At 42.4% G+C, this 19,987-nt stretch overlaps 1 pseudogene; it reads right to left on the bottom strand.

The window, feature by feature from the left end:
- Positions 1–203: 203 nt before the first annotated feature.
- The window catches only part of LOC102501875 (NADH dehydrogenase [ubiquinone] 1 alpha subcomplex subunit 1-like), a 27,967-nt pseudogene continuing 8,183 nt past the window's right edge, over positions 204–19,987 (bottom strand).

Here is a 19,987-nt window from a genome sequence, read left to right as displayed (position 1 = left end):
ATAATCAGAGTTTTCAGTCAATTGTACATTTTATAAATTTGTATCATACTGATATTTTAAGTGATTTTTCTTTTATGCTTTACCTTAAACATCTATTTCTTTTCTTTTTTTTTATTTTAGTTTTATTAAGTACGATTACAGAACATGCTGCATGCTATATAACACACTGTATAAACCTAGCACTGGTAGATGACCATAACTGAGTTATTTTTCATCAATCAGGAAACTGCTTCCTTAATCAATGTTCTCCAAACCCTTTGACACATAGTGACAATTAACTCCAGAGATGCGCCAATCTCTTTCCAACAAATGCCGCTAATATGTAAAATGGGCAACCCTCTTTTTCTTGCCCCCGTTCATGAACTTGTGCATGTATGCAGTGGCCAGTCCAGGAATGACCAAGCACACACCCATGGCGGCTACCCCAGGGAGAATATCAAACCATATCTGGGAACCCAAATCCAGCCTCCAAGCCCCTTAAAGGTGACTGGGCTTCGGCTGGCTTCTGAGCACACCTCCTCTTTTCTTTTTTTTGGAGAGATTTTTCACTATAGGGCGCGTGTGCTCACCAGACAGACAGAGAGAGACATTAGAGACAGAAAGTGAGAAATCACCCCCCCAGGGGGGATGGTCACGCCGCAATCCCTTCTCCTCCATTCTCCTCTCGGGATCTTGGGCATGCACGCACACGCGCCCGGCGTGAGTTTTAAGCCACCGGGTCTGGGACGTGAACCGCGGTCGACTACGTGGGAGTCCAGCGACATAGCCATTACGCTAACTGCTGGTTCCCTCTTTTTTTTTTTTTTAAGAGAGAAATTTTTGCTACAGGACATGTGTGCTCACAGAGACACAAAAAGCGAGAAATAACTCCCTGGGGGATGACCACACCACAATCCTTTCTCTTCCATTCTCATCTGAGGATTTTGGGCACACATGTACATGTACCTGGTGTGCGTTTTAAGACTCTGGGTCCAGGACTCAAAATGCAGTCAGCCATGTGGGAGTTCAGTGATGTAACCATTATGCCATCTTCTGGTCCCTTCAATATCTATTTCTATAGTTTAGAGTTAAAAAGGATATTTGTTGACCTTCTTTGATCAACTCCTGAAAAACAGTACTAATGTTCAAGAATTTCTTTAGAGTTGAGTTGGTTTATTTTCCATATGCCAAGTGTAAGCCTGTCTTAGCAGGTATTCTTTCTGTCTGAAATGGTCTCTCCCACTCCAACTTCACAAATAGATCTTACCAGTCTAATCTCAGCTTAAATGTCACCCCCTGAGTAAGGCCTAGGCTAGCCACCTCATCCGAAGTAGTGGCTAACCCCTCATTCTGTTTTCTTTCTCTTCATAGATTGCAGGGCCACATATTTCCTTAGGTGTTGACAGACCTGTATGTTCTCCATTGTATCCTCAGTGTCTGATGCAGTGCTTTGCACACATTAGGTACATAAAAACTAACTGTTGGGTGGATTAATGCCCAGCTTCTTTAATGAGGGAAAAGAAGTTAAGTTTCTGAACAATTTTTTTGAAACTGGAGCGTGGGAAAGGAATTTGGTCTTGCCACTGGGTTGAGAATGCCCACAGGCAGCCCCAAACCTTGATGTTAGATTCTCAAAGCATTTTAACTTTGTGCTAACTTTGAGCAGTGGACGTGAGACCCATTCCCGGTTAAGTTCAGGTTAGGTTTGGGACACTGGGATATTTTCTTTCATCCATAATCACTGGATCAAGGCCTATAAATCAAATAGTTAAGACACAAAACACAAACAAGGTCATAATTTGTTTCTTCCTGCCTTCTGTTTTTCTTGGCATGAAAAACTCAAAGCTTTTCCTGACTAGGGATGGGTAATGACACTGGGGGGGTGATTCATTAAAAGTGGCCTGAGTAACTGGCCTTTCATTTCTTCTCGTTCTTTCCCCTTATTGTCCCAACTTATGTAAGGAAACACATTGAATAAAATAATCCTCCTGCTGGTAAAGAACTTTCTCTTGACTCTTTGTTTACTTGCAGCTATATGTTCCCAGAATCAAATTCTTGGAGCTACAAAGACCAAGGTGAGTAACAGTGGGTATGAAGGACATATCTGGTAGAGAGAAGGAAGGCCAAGCACCTTGGCTAACAGAAGGCATGTCTCTTACCACCTTTTTATTTAAAAAGAAAGAAAGAAAGAAAGAAAGAAATAGTTACCTAATGTTATTCACTATCATTACCTTTTTTTTTTGGATCAGAGAGAGAGAAAGGTAAAGTAAGAAAGCAAGCTGCCAGGTCTGGGACCTGAATAGCAGTGGGCCATGTGGAAGTCCAACGCCTCAACCACCACACCACCAGCTGCCCCTTCCCCATTTTTAAAAATTTGCTAGAGGGTGCAGGCACTCACTGGGGAGAGAGAGAGAGAAAGTGAGAAAGCACCCCCTATGGGGAATGGTCACGCCACAATCCCTTTTCCATTTCTCCGTCCTGTTGGAATTTTGGGCATGCATGCACACGTGCCTGGCTGTTTCTCAGGCTGCCAGGTCCAGGTACACTCAGCCATGTGAGATCCAGTTGCCTTAACCATCACACACTGGTTGGCCTTTACCACCTTTGCATAATAAAGCTGTCTATCAAGTCAGGGAATTAGGGTCAGCAAGGTTAAAGCATAAAGCATAAAGGTTAAGGGAGCTGAATCCCACATGGCCAACAGCATGGTTCAAATTTCAGACCTGGTGGCTTGAAAATAACCCTGGATGTGCATGCATGCATGCCCAAAATCCCAAAAGGAGAATGGAGGATAAGGGATTGCAGCATGGCCAACCCCCCTGGAGGATGATCTCTCACTCTCTTTCTCTCTGTCTCTCTTCAGTGAGCACATGTGCTCTATAGCAAACAAACAGACAAAAAAATTAGAAAAGTGTTCCTGTCCCCAGGACACACAAACAGATATCAGTTGTGGTGATGGGAAAGTCTAGAAGCTTCAGTTCCTCATCTCTAAACTGGGTGTCATTCCAGAGTCCAAATCTATGTCTAGACATCTTGAAACACACAAGGTGCCTGCAAGTGTTCAAGATCCAATGCAATGGAGGGTGATCACGGTGTGGCCAGACCCTGTGGAGGCTGCACCTCGATCTCTCTCTCTCACTTCCACTCTCACATGTACACACACATGCCCTACTACAAATAAAGGGGAAAAAATTCAAATGGGTGACATAATACCCGTACTTTCTTTGAGTGTCATTAATTTCAACCATTCTTAAATCAAGGAGAGAGAAAGGGAAGTGGTAACAATAAAAAGAAAAAAATATCCAATTTAAGAGTACCAGTATATCATAATATTAAGAAAAATAGCACATCATTGATACTATGTATTTCTATATTACTTGAACTATTTAAAAATTTATTATTACTATTTTTTATTTTTAATTTGCAATAGGGCATGTGTGCTCACCAAAGAGAGAAAAGGGAAATGAGAAAGTAAGCTACCAGGTCTGGGACTTGAAGCACTGTCAACTGTGGGCATTAACCACCACGCCATCTGCTGCACCCTTACTTGAACTACTTTTGTAAAGTTCCTAAAGGAATAATGAAGACATTTAAAACATGTGAAATGAATGAACGAATAAAATTAAATAAATAATTCCTTATGGAAAGAAAAAAAGAAAAAGAAAAAATGCTGGGCAGTAATTAAAATGCCAACTCCAGGTCTTTGAGTTGAGAGCTTGGAGTTGATTTTAGCTTTCATCTTTATACTTTGCTGTATCTTCTTAATTCTTCTTAAAAAATGTATATTACTTTTGTAACTGAAAAGAAATAATAATAAAATGTCGTGTTATTTAAGTTGGTTTGTGTGCCCCAACCTCCGGCACCTCTCTAGGGAAGTGGGATGGTTTATTTTCCAAGAGATAGGCATAGAAGGATACAAGTGGGACAGGAGAGGTGGGGGATCTGTGACTATGATCCCAGACAGGGTGAGGCTGTGGAAAAATACCAGGAATACCACACCCTCCACATGGTCCTGGCCCGGCCACTATTAAATCAGCCATCCGTTGTTTTTCTGCAACATGTGAAATGAACCAGCACCTCTCACCTGCTGCTCAGCCAGCGCCCTTGCCTTTCCAGCGACTTCCCTCTGAGCCTGCTCCTAACACTCCCTCTCTGTGGATTCCCAAAGCAAATAGCTCTTTTTTTGGGGGGGGAGAGGTTTTCGCTATAGGGTGCGTGCGCTCGCCACACAGACAGAGAGAGACATAGAGACAGAAAGTGAGAAATCACCCCCCAGGGGGGGATGGTCACGCCGCAATCCCTTCTCCTCCATTCTCCTCTCAGGATCTTGGGCACGCATGCACACGTGCCCAGCGTGAGTTTTAAGTCACCAGGTCTGGGACGCGAACCGTGGTCAACTACGTGGGAGTCCAGCGACATAACCATTATGCTAACTGCTGGTTCCCAGTAGCTCTTTGCTTCTTGGGCTACAGGTCAGTAAGGAAGGGAGAGTAAGAGGATGAATCTGTGGGTCCTGATGCTCTGAGTTAGTGGCTCATGTTGACTTTTTTTTTTTAACTAAAATTATTTATTTTATTTTTTTTAGAATTATTTTATTTACCTTTATTTATTCATTTAGTTATTTAAATTTAACCAGAGAGGGACAAAGAGAGAGAGAGAGAAAGCAAGTCACCAGGTTCAGGACTCAAACCACAGTCGGCCGTGTGGGAGCCCAGGGCGCTTAACCACCATTCTACCTGCCAGCCCCTAATTTTTAAAATTAATTAATTTATTTATTATTGTTATTAGTCTTCATTTCAGTAGAGAGAGACAGACTGAGAAAGAGAGGGGAAGTAAGACAGCATGCCACTGGGTCTAGGACTCAAACCACTGTCGGCCATGCAGGAGTCCAGCACCTTAACCACGCCACCTGCCAGCCCCAACTTCTTTTTAAAAAATATTGTCAGAAGGCATGTGCACCCATGCAGGGACGGAGGTGGGTGAGGGGAGAAAGTGAGAAAGCACACTCCACGGGGAAAGTCATGCCATAATCCTTTCTCCTCCATTTCTCCTCCTTTCAGGATTTGGGGCAAGCATACACCCCCTCCCAGAGTGTTTTTCAGGCTGCTGGGTCCGGAACTCAAAACTGTACATTTAACCATGTCAGCTCCAGCTGCCTTACCCATCATGCCGCTGGTTGGCCTGTTCATGTTGACTTTTAAAAAGGGTTTCGAAAAATAGCTGACCTCCCTCCTCATCAAACTCCAAATCAATTGAGAAGATGAATTATTTGGGGACGATGGCTTCGTACTGGAGAACATGGCTGAGTGTGTGTACCCAATACGCTTCCTTGCATTCTAATTCAACAGGCTTTCTCACCAGCCCCAGGCTGCAGCGAACCAGAGCACTCTCCCGTGTGGAGGAAGAGAACCTGTGTACCCTCCCAGCATCTCAATCCTAGGAGACCAGGAAGAGGAAGACACTGGGCCACACGTGCCCAGTTTCTCTTAATGCCCTCCCCTGCCTATGTGTGGAACGAAGAAAAGCTGAAGAGGAACCAGGATCCCACCATTAGCCAATGATCCTCCACACCAAAGGAACTACCTAGAGTGGGCAGAAGAATTTTTCACTCCAAAAATTCTTAATATTTCTTAAATTACAGAATACTGTGAGAATGTGAAGCAAGCTATAAAGCATCTGGAAAAGTGCACGCAGATGCTGCCCTGGGCTTTGGTATCTATAGTCTCTATCTGCCTGCTTTTGCCTTTCTTCTGGTTTCAGCAGTCTTATCTTACTCTAAGAACTGCTTCTATTCCATTCTATGGAAACCAGTGGGGCTGTCAATCATTACACTTTGCTTCCCTTGGTGATAGGTGTGGGCATGTGATCCAGTCAGTCCAATCAGAGAAGCCCATTTTTCCTTGCCCCACTGTTTTAGGATTGGGCTTGTGATTTAAACCAACAAGTTTTTTTTTGAGAGATGGGTGTGTGGAGGAGAGGTACTACTTCTTTTTTTCTTCTTGAGATGTTATTTCTTTATTTTAAGACTACTAAATTGGAGAAAAAGTAAACCTTGAGATCTCTATAGCTGTTTTTTTTTTTTTTTTTTTTTCAGAGATTTTCACTGTAGGGCGTGTGCACTCGCCAGACAGACAGAGAGAGACATAGAGACAGAAAGCGAGAAATCACCCCCCAGGGGGGATGGTCACGCCGCAATCCCTTCTCCTCCATTCTCCTCTCGGGATCTTGGGCACACACGCACACGCGCCCGGCGTGAGTTTTAAGCCACCGGGTCCGGGACACGAACCGCGGTCGACTACGTGGGAGTCCAGCGACATAGCTATTACACTAACTGCTGGTTCCCTCTATAGCTGTTTTTGTCTGCCAAGTTGGAAGAATCAATCTAAAAAACAGAACCCAACGAAACAGAAAGGTACCTGAGGACATTATTGAACACTTCAGTCTAATCAGATGAAATATAATCTATTACAAGAAACACTAAATTTGCCTTGCTTTTTTTCTTTCTTTCTTTCTTTCTTTCTTTCTTTCTTTCTTTCTTTCTTTCTTTCTTTCTTTCTTCCTCAGGCTAGTATGAGGTAGGTTTTGTTTTTAGCAGTGTCTACACACACACGAGCTTGGCCGCCCCTTTCTGGGGGTGCTCAGATGGAGCTCAGCTTCCACTGGACGTTGAGTGCCCCTTCTGTTACTTGTGCTCATTATGAATGTGAAGATTGGTCAAGAGTTCTAAAAGATCCAAAGGGACCCTGCTTCTTCATGTTGGTGACATTTCTGCTTGTCACAACTTAGAAACCATATTGAAAATACAGGCCAAAGGGCAGGTCGCTTAAGAGAAAATAACTGACGTGGGCATGATAGAATTCAGGAAATGCTAGAGAAAGTGTCTACTCTACCTGAGGACAGACCGTTTATCTTAAAGATAGGCCCTCCTCTCTTCCTTCCTTCCTTTCTTTTATTGCCAGAGAGCACATGCACTTACCAGAGAGAGAAAGAACCCCCCAAATAGGATGCAGTCATGCTGCATTTTCCTTAATTTATCCAACCCATCAAGATTTGGGGCGATCTCATTCACAAACACTGTCTTTCGAGCTGCCTTGGCTGGGATTTAAACTGTAGTGAACCATGTGTAGTGCGGTCTCCCTGTGCACAGCGCTAAATCACTGTGCTACGGGCTCGGACCCCTCCTCTTTTTCTGTATATATTATATAATAGATGAGAGTTGGAGGTGGGAAAAGGAGAAAGAGAATCTCACCCAAACCCAACAAGATGTTTGGGTGAGTGAATCTGCAAATACCACTAGGAATCAGATGCAAGGTGATGTAGAAAAATCTGTGGGGTAAAAACAGCTAACATTTTATTAAGCATTTCCTTTAGACTGGATGCCGTGCTAAGCACATTACGTGCATTATAGCAATACTAGGACGTGAATACTATTGTTACTCCCACTTTACAAGATGATAAAACTAACGCTGAGAGGAGTTAGGAACTTGCCCTGTTGTCCTACAGCTGGTAAAGCCAGGATCCCGCAGCAAGGCTACAGGAACCCTGAGCACCTTCCCTTCCTTTCTCCCTAAAGAAAGGGCTTGAATCTTACTCCGGTTGGCTGGTTCAGTGACATTCACCATCTTAGTCTCTCTGAGCTCGTTTTCTCCCATGGAAAATTCAGGGATTATACTAAATAACTTTTTCTGTGTTTCTTTCAACACTAACATTTCACAAGATTTAAAGCTCCCCGGCTCCCCTAAATAGGATTTGTATTCTTAGCCTGAGCTTTTTCCCCTCAAGACCCTATAGACTGGTTTTCCCATGGATTTAGGATCAAAGGGCTCCTTTGGGTTATGTATTCGTTTGAAATGGATTCAAAGACAGGGGGAACTGGAAGGCCTTCATCCTTGTGGAGTGAATCAGCATCCCGTGAGCACAGGTGACAAATTCTGACCCATCTCTTCCCTGAATGATAAGCCCAAAGGTCAGAGCTCTGAACTTGAACCCACTTTTCCTTCTTCCTGCCCTTTTGTGGGTTTTCTGATAAGGTGCCCTAAGCCAGCTGTGGCACTGTTTTCTCGCCCTGCAAACACGGTCCCCAGGGCGTGTACTAGGCCTGCAAACTTCCCAGCTGCTTCCAGTTCACCCTCTGCCCACAGCCCTTTATTGCTGCATTCCAACAAATTAGCCATGTGACAGAAGATTATTTTTAACTTCAATAGAGCAGCTCCCTCTCTTTTAATATATCATGCTTGGCCCACGTTCCCTCGGTGAAAAGGGCACTGTCGGCTACTTCTGAGAACTTCTAATTACTCCAATTGTTTGGAAAACTCTCTTAGAAGCTTGGAAAAAATACAGTCCTTCCCTCTCTGGTCCCCTTCTTCCCTAGTTTTCTTATCTTTTATTTCATGGAAGTTAAGGTTGAATTTTACCTAGGGACTTACCAGTTCTCTCTAAATCTTCTCTCTTCCTCTGCCACCCAGTCTCCACAGGAAGATTTGTTTTCTTTTGTTTTGTTTTGAATTTTTGCTATAGGGAGTCTGTGTGCTCACCAGAAAAAGACAAAATGAGAAATCACCCCCGGGGGTGGGAGGTGGCCATTCCACAGTCTCTTTTCCTCCATTCTCTTTTCAGGATTTTGGGAACACACATATGTATGTGCCTTGTATATTTTTCAAGACACCAGATCTGGGACTGAAATCATGCAGTCGGCCATATGGGATCCAGTGCCTTAACCTCCGCACTATCTACGGGTTCAATGGAAATATATATATATATACATTTTTTTTTTAGAAGTTTTTGCTATAGGGCATGTGCGCTCACCAGAAAGACAGAGACAGAGAGAAAGAAAGCGAGAAATCACCCCCCAGGGAGGAAGGGAGGATGGCTACGCCGCTATCCCTTCTCCTCCATTCTCCTCTTGGGATCTTGGGCATGCACACAAATGCGCCCCGTGTGAGGTTAAGCCATGGGGTCCAGGACTCGAACTGTGGTCTACATGGAGTCTAGTGACATAGCCCATTACACCAACTGCTGGTTCCCAATTTAAGTATATTTTACATAAAATATCTAAGGCCAACCAGTGGCATAATGGTTAAGGCAGTGTGTGTGCGAATGTGCACACACCTGAAATCTTGATAGGATAGAGAAATGGTGGAAAAAGAACTGTGGTATGACCACATCCCATTTTGGGGGGGGGGGCCCCCCCACTCTTTTTGGGGGGCACATGGGAGCAAAAATTTTTTAAAAGAATTTGGCAAAACTTACCTCCCCCTCTAGCTCAGCCATTCTGCACTGAGGGGTTTGCCTTAGAAAGAGATATACTCACGCATGTGTGGCATAATACTCGTAGAAGGATATGGATGGCAATAGTATTTGTCATAGCCAAAAATTAGAAATAAGCTAATGTCCATCATAAGGCTCTGATTAAATCATGATTCTAGGTAATGGAATACTATACGGTCATACAAATGAATGGGTTCCTTATGCATTTGAATTAGATAAAAGTTTTTTTTTTTTAAACAAGATACAGAAAGTACAGGTTTATTCACTTATTCAACTAATGTTTATTGAGAAACTACTATGTGTCAGGCATCACTTTATGTACTGAGGATACAGTACTACAGAAAGTAAAAGCCCTTCCCTCGTGGAGCTTTCACTCTAATAGCAGGGATGGGAGAGAAAATAAGCAAATGAAAAATTTATCTGTGGGCCAGCCATGTAGCCTAGAAGTTAAAGGAGCTAGATCCTACATGGCTGATTGCAGTTTGAATCCCAGCCCCAGTGACTTGAAAAACAGGCTGGCCATGTGTGATGCATGCCCCAAATCCTGACAGGACGTGAAAATAGAAGAGAAGGGATTGCAGCATGACAATGCTCTAGTGGGGAATGCTTTCTCTGTCTCTCTCTAGCAAGCACACTCACACTCTGGCAATTAAAAAAAAAGAAAAATATACTTTGTATAATGTGCTATCATTAATGTAAAATGAAAGAATAAAAGTGGGGGGAAAAACAAATATGTTATTTTATTTTATTTTTTTTAGAGAGATTTTGCTATAGAGTGCGTGCACTTGCCAGAGAGACAGAAAGTGTGAAATAACCCCTCAGGGAGAATGGCCACGCTGCAATCCTGTCTCCATTCTCCTCAGGATCTTGGGCATGCACACACACGTGCCTGGCATGTTTTAAGCCACCGAGTCCAGGACTCAAACTGCAGTCAACTATGTGGGAGTCCAGTGATGGAACCATTATGCCATCTGCTGGTCCCACAAATATGTTATTTTAAAGATGCATAATAATATCTATCTTGGGGAAGATATACTAGAAACTGGTAGAAGTACAGGCGGGAGCTGGAGAGATGGGCCACATGGATGTAGAACAAATTCCACTTCATGCTCTTTGTACCTTCTGATTTTCTAAATTATGTGAATGACGACCTAATCCAGAATTAGTGGATATAATTGCAAGTTGTTTTTTGAAGTTGGAAGAAGTACTTGGCAGTCTTTCCAGGCACCTGGGGCCCGGAGTTGTGGGAACATCCCGCTGTTTCAGAAGGGCACCGGAGGGAAGACTAGCTCCCAGCTGTCAGTCAGCTCAGTCATGAACCAAGAGCCACGGCCTCAGTCCAGTAAGATAAAAGAGGCACCAAGAGGACAGAGGAAATCACATAAATCTTGAGTCACATATGGATCCCGGGTATTTATAAAAGGCTTAGGCAGCTCCTTCCTAAATTTGAATTTGTGTCAGGAGAGAATCATTTCAGGAAGTGTGAGTTCCTCTCTTCAAACCATTCTGGACAATCCCATTCTGGTTTGAATTGCTCAGAGCCAAGCTCGCTTATAGGGGACATTGGTGTGCCGGGAGTGGGTGGGGGAGGATGTCTGAAACTGAACACTGACACCTCTTGTCCTTTTCCCCAGCTTCCTTTAGGTTGGCCATTTGTTTGGTTGTATTGGAAGGAAGGGCCATGACAATTTTATGGTTTATTACTTGGACTTTTTCTTATAACACATGCAAATGGCACATAGAAAAACGACTGAAATCCGCACTCTTGTGAATGAATTTTTGCATATGGGTGAGGGTGGCACAGTTCAGCCCATGACACCCTACCTCCTTTAGGACGGTTTGAGCACTAACGGAACTGTGCAATGCCTAGTTAAGTTTGGGTCTGTCTTGCCCCCAGCTCAGTATCCTGTACAGAGTAGACACTTTATGAATGGCAGCTGAATTTAATGATAATATACAAATTTCTAACTACTTATTCTATAAAGTATTCATCACCAACAATAAAGAGCATCCTTTTCAGGTATTTTGGCCTCTTTTTATTTTAATTTTTTTAAAGAGAGATTTTTGCCATAGGGTGGGCACAGTTACTAGAGAGACAGAGAAAGACAGAAAGCAAGAAATCCCTCCCCTTCGAGGGGATGGCCACGCCACAATGTATTCTCCTCCATTCTCTTGGCATTTGGGGCACCTGCACACACATGACTGGCGTGAGTTGTTTTTTCTTTTTCTTTTTTTTTTTTAGAGATTTTTGCTATAGGGTGCATGCGGTCGCTAGAGAGACAGAGATAGACAGAGAAACAGAAAATGAGAAATCATCCCCCGAAGGGAATGGTCATGCCGCGATCCCTTCTCCTCCATTCTCCTCTCAGGATTTTGGGCACACGCAAACACGTGCCCGACATGAGTTTGAAGCCTTTAGGTCCGGGACTCGAAACCGTGGTTGGTTGACTACATGGGAGTTCAGCAACATAGCCATTATGCTAACTGCTGGTCCCACTGGCATGAATTTTAAGCTGCTAGGTTGGGGCTCAAATCACAGTCAACTACGTGAGAGTCCATCAACATAATCAGTACAGTCATCTGCTGGTCCCTAGAGAGAAGTTTTCGCTATAGGGCACGTATGCTAGTCAGAGAGACAGAGAGACAGAAAGCGAAAAATCACCCCCCCAGAGGGGAGAGCCATGCCACAATCCCTTCACCATTCTCCTCTTTGGATCCTGGGCATGCACACACATGTGCTCAGCATGAGTTTTAAGCCACTAGGTCAGGGACTTGAACCATGGTTGATTACGTGGAAGTTGAGTTACATAACCATTATGCCATCTGCTGGTTCCTGACCTCCTTAACAACTGATGGCGATGATAACAAAAGCCACAATATTGATATATGGTACACCTGCTATGTGCCAAACATTGCCAAATGCTTTATAAGCCTTATCTCTATAACCTCTCCATGTTATAGATGAGGAATTTGAGACTCAGGAAGGTTAAGTCCCTTGACCAAGAAGACCCAGGCAGGAATTCAAACTCCTATCTCTTATTATTGTTATTTTTAATTTGCAATAGGGTACATGCAGAAAGAAACAGAGAAAGACAGAGAAAGAGGGAAAGTGAGAAAGCACCCCCCAGGAGAGATGGCCATGCCACAGTCCTCTCTCCACTCCTCTTCCTGTGGGATTCTGGTACTCATGCACACACATCCAACATGGTTTTCAAGCTGCCAGGTTTGGGACTTGAATCATGGTCATGTGGGATCCAGCTGCCTTAACTACTATGCCACATGGCTGGCCCCCATACTTCTATCTTTATGACTCTGAAATCAGCATCCTTCCTGATGTCTCTGCATAGTGTGGGCCAGCATTGGTATATGCAGCTTAGCTTCAGCTCTGTTTCTGGAACATGTGAACTTGCTGTTAAAATAATTTCATTTTTCTTTGTGCTGCCTGAGAAAGGAGCTATACATGGAGGTATTGCTCACCTCCTTTTCTCTCTACTAATCTAGCTAGTTACCTGTTCATGCCATCTTCCTTGAGCCCACTAGTCCACAGTTGGGGTCTGGGTATTGGATGTCCAGTGCTTTGTTTCGATAGAGGTATGGCCAGCTTCAAGAACATACACCCAGAAAGCACGAGAGTGGAGCCTGACCACAGTGTGAAAGTCACTTACGTGCATCTCTTCCAAACTCTTTGCTGAGCGATATCACTTGGTAGCTTGGGAGTATTTATGCCACATTGATTGGCTAATGCTAATCCCCTTACCATCACCAGAGAGCTGTTAAAAACATACTAGCACATACTGCACACAGAACTATTAAGGAGCAATTTATATATTACAGGAAGACTATATTCTACAGAACTATTTAAAGAGTAGAATTAATTTATAAAAATTATTATTATTATTTTAGGTTTTTGCCACAGGGTATGTGTGCTTACCAGAGAGAGAGAGGGAAAGTTGGAAACCACCCCCCAGGGGTATGGCCACTCCACAATTTCTTCTCCTCTGTTCTTCTCTCGGGATTTTGGGCATGCATGCACATGCACACACACCTGGCATGATTCCCAAGTTGCAAGGTATGGAACTCAAATCATGACTGGCCAAGTGGGAATCCAGTGACTTCACCACCACACCACCTGTTGGCCCCTAAAAAAATTTTTTTTTTTTACTGTCTCCAGAATTTTACCTAATAGTTGGTGGGGACCAGCTGGTGTCTTGGTGGTTAAGGTGCTGGACACTCCCACATGGCTGACCACAGTTCAAGTCCTGGATCTGGCAGCTTGTTTTCTCTCTCTCTCTCTCATCAAATTAAAATAAATGAATAAATAAAATAAATAATTCTTAAAAAATTTACCTTGTAGTTGGAAGCATACAGTATGTAGCTTTTTTTCACTTAGTAATTCACATTTAAGAATTCTCCATGTCTTTTTGAGGCTTAATAATGTATTATGTATTCGTTGTTCAGCACTGAATAGATGCTACTTTGGCTGTTTATTTAGCCATTGACCTCTAGAAGGACATCTTGGATGCTTCAAAGTTTTGCCAATTATGAATAAGGCGGTGTAAATGTCCGTGTGTAGGTTCTGTCTGGATGTAAGTTTTCAACTTTGGGTAAATACCAAAGAGAATGACTGCTGGATTGCATGGTAGGGGTATTTTTAGTTTTGTAAGAAACCGCCAAACATCTTCCACAGTTGCTATACCATTTTGCATTACCACCAGGACAATGAGAGTTCCAGCTACTTTGTATCCTTACTGTCACTTAGTGCTGTCATTCTGGATTTTGGACTGTGACCATTCTAATAAGTGGGTAGAGGTCTCTCTCTCTCTCTCTCTCTTTTAAAGTATTTGCTATAGGGCACATGTGCTCACCAGAAAGAGAGATCTGGAAAGTGAAAAAAAAAAGTAAAATCACCCACCAGCAGGGGCTGGCGGTGGGGAGATGGCTATGGAGCAATCCCTTCTCTTTCATTCTCTTCTTGGGATTTTGGGGGTGAACTCACAGGCACGCAGTGTGTTTTTCAGGCCGCCAGTTCTGGGACTTGTACCACGTAGTCAGCCATGGTGGATCCAGCACCTTAACCTCCATGTCACCTGCTGGCCCTCTCACTGTTTTTTTTTGTTTTGTTTTTACCTGGAGAGGTTTTTGCTATAGGGCATGTGTGCTCACCAGAAAGACAGAGAGAGACAGAGAGACAGAAAGTGAGAAATCACCCCCAAGGGAGGATGGCCACACCACAATTCCTTCTCCTCCATTCTCCTCTTGGGATCTTGGGCACACACATACATGCGCTTGGCATGAGTTTAAGCCACCGGGTCCAGGAATCGAACCATGGTCGACTACATAGGAGTCCAGCAACATAGCCATTATGCCAACTGCTGGTCCCTCACTATTGTTTTAATTTGCATTTCCCTAATGATATATGATGTGGAACAACTTTTCATGTTTATTTTCCATGTGTATATCTTCTTCTTTTTTTTTTTTTTTTTTTTTTTAAGAATTACTTTATTGGGGCCGGTCAGTGGCATGATGGTTGTGGGCACTAGATTCCCACATGGCCAACCACAGTTTGAGTCCTGGACCTGATGGCTTGCTTTCTCACTTTGCCTTTCTTTCTCTGTCTGTCTCTCTCTAGTCAAATTGAAAAATAATAATAACAAATGACCAACTTTTATATTAACCTGGAATTCTGCAACCTTTTTAAAATTTCTTATTATTTCTAGTAGTTTTCTAAATCAATTCTTTTTCTTTTAATACTTTTAAAAAACTTGATTTCTTTTTAATTTTATTTATTATCATTATTCTTCCATTTTGACCACAGAAAGACAAACAGAGAGAAAGGGAGAGTGAGAAAGCAAGCTGCCAGGTTCAGGAATCAAACTGTGGTTGGCCATGTGGGAATCCAGCATCTCAACCACCCTACCACCTGTTGGCCCTTAAATCAATTCTTTTAAATTTTATACATAGAACGATTATGTCACCTACAAACAAAAACAGCTTTATTTCTCCTTTCCTGATCTATGTCTATTATTTCCTCTTATTGTTTTATTGTATTAGTCAGGGATTCCAGTACAATGTTGAAAGGAGTAATAAGAGTGAAATCCTGACCTTGTTCCTAACATTAGTTGGAAAGCTCCTTGTTTGTCACATTAAGTATGATGTTATCTGTTGATTTCAGTGGATGGTCTTTAGCCAGTGAAGAAGTTTCTCTCTATTCCTAGTTTTTTGTTGCTTGTTAATATATATATTAATTTTACACATTATGTACTAATATATAAATATTATATGATTATATGTATATAATATATTATATATAATATATATTATATGATATATATGATTATATTTACTATATTAGTATTATATATAATTATATGTACATATGGATGTAAATAACTATTAATATATATCACAGGCATGTGTGCCTGAGAATCTGTCAAACCCAGGTAGGTGCCAAGATAAGAAATGAGGAATTTTCCCACATAGATTCAGTTCTGTTATCATCGTCTGACCCCATTCCTAGTTTTCTGAGAGTTTTTATCATTAATGAGTGTTGGATCTTTTAAATGAGGTTTTTGCCACAGGACACGTGTGCTTGCTAGAGATAGAGACAGTGAAAGGGAAAGTGAGAAATCACTCCCCAGGAAGAACAGCTGTGCCACAATCCCTTTTCTGCCATTCTCCTCCTGAGATCTTGGGCACACGCACAGACATGCCCAGCGTGATTTTCAAGCCACTGGTCCAGGGCTCGAGTCGCAACTGGTCATGTGGAAATCCAGCAACGTAACTACTATGCCATCTTCTGGTCTCAATGAGTATTGGATTTCATCAGTTTCTTTTTCTGCAACTATTGATATGATCATGTGACTTTCCTTCTTTAGCTTTTTGATGTGAGATTACAATCATTGGTTTTTGAATGCTGAACCAGCCTTGCCTACCAGTGGGGTACATCCCACTTGGTCGCAGTGTATAACTGTGGGTATGTATTGTCGTATTTAATTTGCTAATATTTCATGGAGGGTTTTTTCCTTCAATGCTTGTGAAAGACAGTGGTCTGTAGTTTTCTTTCAGTTTCTTTGTCTTGTTTTGGTTTTAAGGTGGTGCTGGCCTCAAAGAATGAATTAGGAAATATTCCCTCTGCTTCTATCCTCTGAAAGAAATTGTAGAGAACTGGAATCATTTCTTCTGTGTTTCATAGAAATAATTTGTGAGCCCATCAGGGCCTGGCGCTCCTTGTTTTGTAATGTTATTAATAAGTTATTCAATTTCTTTAAAGATACAGGCTTGTTCAGACTGTCTTTTGTATATCCTGCCTTCACTAAATCTATTTCCATTAAAAAGCACTTGGCCAGACCAGCAAGTACTGTGGAGGTTAAGGCTTTGGCTCCCACATAGCCAGTGGCGGAGCTTGACTCCCAGGTCCGTGGATTGAAAATCGTGTGTGCGTGCATGTGTGCCCAAAATCCTGAGAGGAGACTGGAGGGGAAGCGACTGTGGTGTGACCATCCTCCCTGGGGGATAATTTCTCACTGTCTCTCTCTCTCTGGCAAGTGCACACAGTCTAGAGCAAAAACAAAAACAAAAACAAAAACAAAAGGCACTTAGTAAAGTAGTCACAATACAGAACAAATTAAACACATGCAAGGCCTCCATTTATAAATTTAGGATTCAAACCTGAAGACTATACTCAATTTCATTGTGAGGAAAAGTCTATTTTTTACTATGTTTAAAAGATTCTATCTGTTTGGACTGAATGAACAGAATACTCCAACTCACTGATTCTTTTTTTTTTTTTTTAAGAATTATTTATTTGGGACCAGCAGTTAGCATAATAGCTATGTCACTGGACTCCCATGTAGTCGACCATGGTTCGAGTCTCGGATCGGGTGGATTAAACGCACACCAGGGGTGTGTGTGCATGCCCAAGATCCCTAGAGGAGAATAGAGAAGAAGGGATTGTGGTGTGGCCATCCCCCCTGGGGGATGATTTCTCACATTCTGTCTCTCTGTCTCTCCCTGTCTTTCTGGAGAGCACACATGCCCTATAGCAAAAACCTCTCCAAAAAAAGAAAAAGAAAAAGAAATAGAAAAGAACTATTTAATTTTATTTATTCTTTTTTTTTTTTTTAATTTGACCAGAGCGAGTGAGCGAGAGAGAGAGAGAAAATGAGAAAGCAAGCTGCCAGGTCCAGGATTCAAACCACGGTTGGCCATGTGGGAGTGTCCAGCGCCTTAACCACCATGCCACCTGCTGGTTCCTCATTTTTTTTTTTAAAGAATTATTTTATTTATCTTTATTTATTTATTTATTTATTCATTTATTTATGTTTATTTGATTAGAGAGGAACAGAGAAAGAGAAAGTGAGAAAGCAAGCGAGCAGGAGGATCTGGGATTCAAACCACAGTCGGCCATATGGGACTCCAGCACCTGCAACCACCACGCAACCTGCTGGCCCTCCAACACACTGATTCTCAAACTTGCTACACATTGGTATAATGTGAAGCTTTAAAAATATGAGCAGTTCTGTCTCATCCCTAGAGATTCTAATTTTTTTGAGAGGGTTTTTTTTTGTTTGTTTGTTTGTTTTTTTTTGCTATAGAGTGCATGTGCTCGCCAGAAAGACAGAGAGAGACAGAGAGATAGAAGGCGAGAAATCACCCCCCAGGGGGGATGGCCACACTGCAATCCCTTCTATTCCATTCTCCTCTCGGGATCTTGGGCCCAATGCACATGTCCCCTGGAAATTCTAATTTAATTATCCTGCAGTGTGGCTAGCATAAAATTTTGTAACATTTTTTATAGTGAGTCTACTATGTAGCAAAGTGTGAGAACCACTTGTCTAACTGATAGGAGACCCTAGTACTTTTTGGAAACCCAATACCTGGAAACAATGGCAAACACTGGTCTATTTTATTTTATTTTGTCTTTGTGCTAGAGGGCATGTGTACTTGCCAGAGAGGGACAGAGGGAAAGGGAGAGGAGAAAGCACTCTCCATAGAGAAAGGTCACCCTGCAACCCCCTCTCTTCCATTTCCTCCTCCTTTCAAGATTTGGCCACAGAGGCACACATGCCTGGTGTTTTTCTCAAGATGCCAGGTCTGGTATTTAAACCACACAGTTGGCCATGAAGGCTCTAGCTGCCTTAACCACCAGGCTACAGAGCATGCCTATGTATGTATATGTATGTGTATACACACACACACACACACACACACACACACACACACAAAACCTCTCCAAAAAAAGAAAAAGAAAAAGAAATAGAAAAGAACTATTTAATTTTATTTATTCTTTTTTTTTTTTTTAATTTGACCAGAGCGAGTGAGCGAGAGAGAGAGAGAAAATGAGAAAGCAAGCTGCCAGGTCCAGGATTCAAACCACGGTTGGCCATGTGGGAGTGTCCAGCGCCTTAACCACCATGCCACCTGCTGGTTCCTCATTTTTTTTTAAAGAATTATTTTATTTATCTTTATTTATTTATTTATTTATTCATTTATTTATGTTTATTTGATTAGAGAGGAACAGAGAAAGAGAAAGTGAGAAAGCAAGCCACCAGCAGGATCTGGGATTCAAACCACAGTCGGCCATATGGGACTCCAGCACCTGCAACCACCACGAAACCTGCTGGCCCTCCAACACACTGATTCTCAAACTTGCTACACATTGGTATAATGTGAAGCTTTAAAAATATGAGCAGTTCTGTCTCATCCCTAGAGATTCTAATTTTTTTGAGAGGGTTTTTTTTTGTTTGTTTGTTTGTTTTTTTTTGCTATAGAGTGCATGTGCTCGCCAGAAAGACAGAGAGAGACAGAGAGATAGAAGGCGAGAAATCACCCCCCAGGGGGGATGGCCACACTGCAATCCCTTCTATTCCATTCTCCTCTCGGGATCTTGGGCCCAATGCACACATCCCCTGGAAATTCTAATTTAATTATCCTGCAGTGTGGCTAGCATAAAATTTTGTAACATTTTTTATAGTGAGTCTACTATGTAGCAAAGTGTGAGAACCACTTGTCTAACTGATAGGAGACCCTAGTACTTTTTGGAAACCCAATACCTGGAAACAATGGCAAACACTGGTCTATTTTATTTTATTTTGTCTTTGTGCTAGAGGGCATGTGTACTTGCCAGAGAGGGACAGAGGGAAAGGGAGAGGAGAAAGCACTCTCCATAGAGAAAGGTCACCCTGCAACCCCCTCTCTTCCATTTCCTCCTCCTTTCAAGATTTGGCCACAGAGGCACACATGCCTGGTGTTTTTCTCAAGATGCCAGGTCTGGTATTTAAACCACACAGTTGGCCATGAAGGCTCTAGCTGCCTTAACCACCAGGCTACAGAGCATGCCTATGTATGTATATGTATGTGTATACACACACACACACACACACACACACACACACACACACACACACTTACTTTTTTTTAAATTTGCTATAGGGTGTGTGTGCTTACTGCAGAGAAACAGAGAGAGCGAGAGAGATGGAGAGAGGGAATGTGAGAAAGCACCCCCCAGGGGGAATGGCTGCATCACAATCCCTTCACCTCTCTTCTCCTCTTGGGATTTTTGGAATGCACACACATATGCCTGGTATATTTTTTAGCCACTGAATCTGGGACTTGAACCATGATGTCAGCCATGTGGAATCCAGACACCTTAACCACTATATCATCTATTGGCCCCTGGCCAGTATGTTTAACACAATCAATGGTTTTCTGTTTTTCTAAGTGAAGGTTGAGCTGTGCCTTG

This window comes from Tupaia chinensis, unplaced genomic scaffold, assembly GCF_000334495.1.
Source record: "Tupaia chinensis unplaced genomic scaffold, TupChi_1.0 Scaffold000523_1, whole genome shotgun sequence".
In the NCBI taxonomy this organism is placed as follows: Eukaryota; Metazoa; Chordata; class Mammalia; order Scandentia; family Tupaiidae; genus Tupaia; species Tupaia belangeri.
This window is presented reverse-complemented; position numbering and strand designations above follow the sequence as displayed.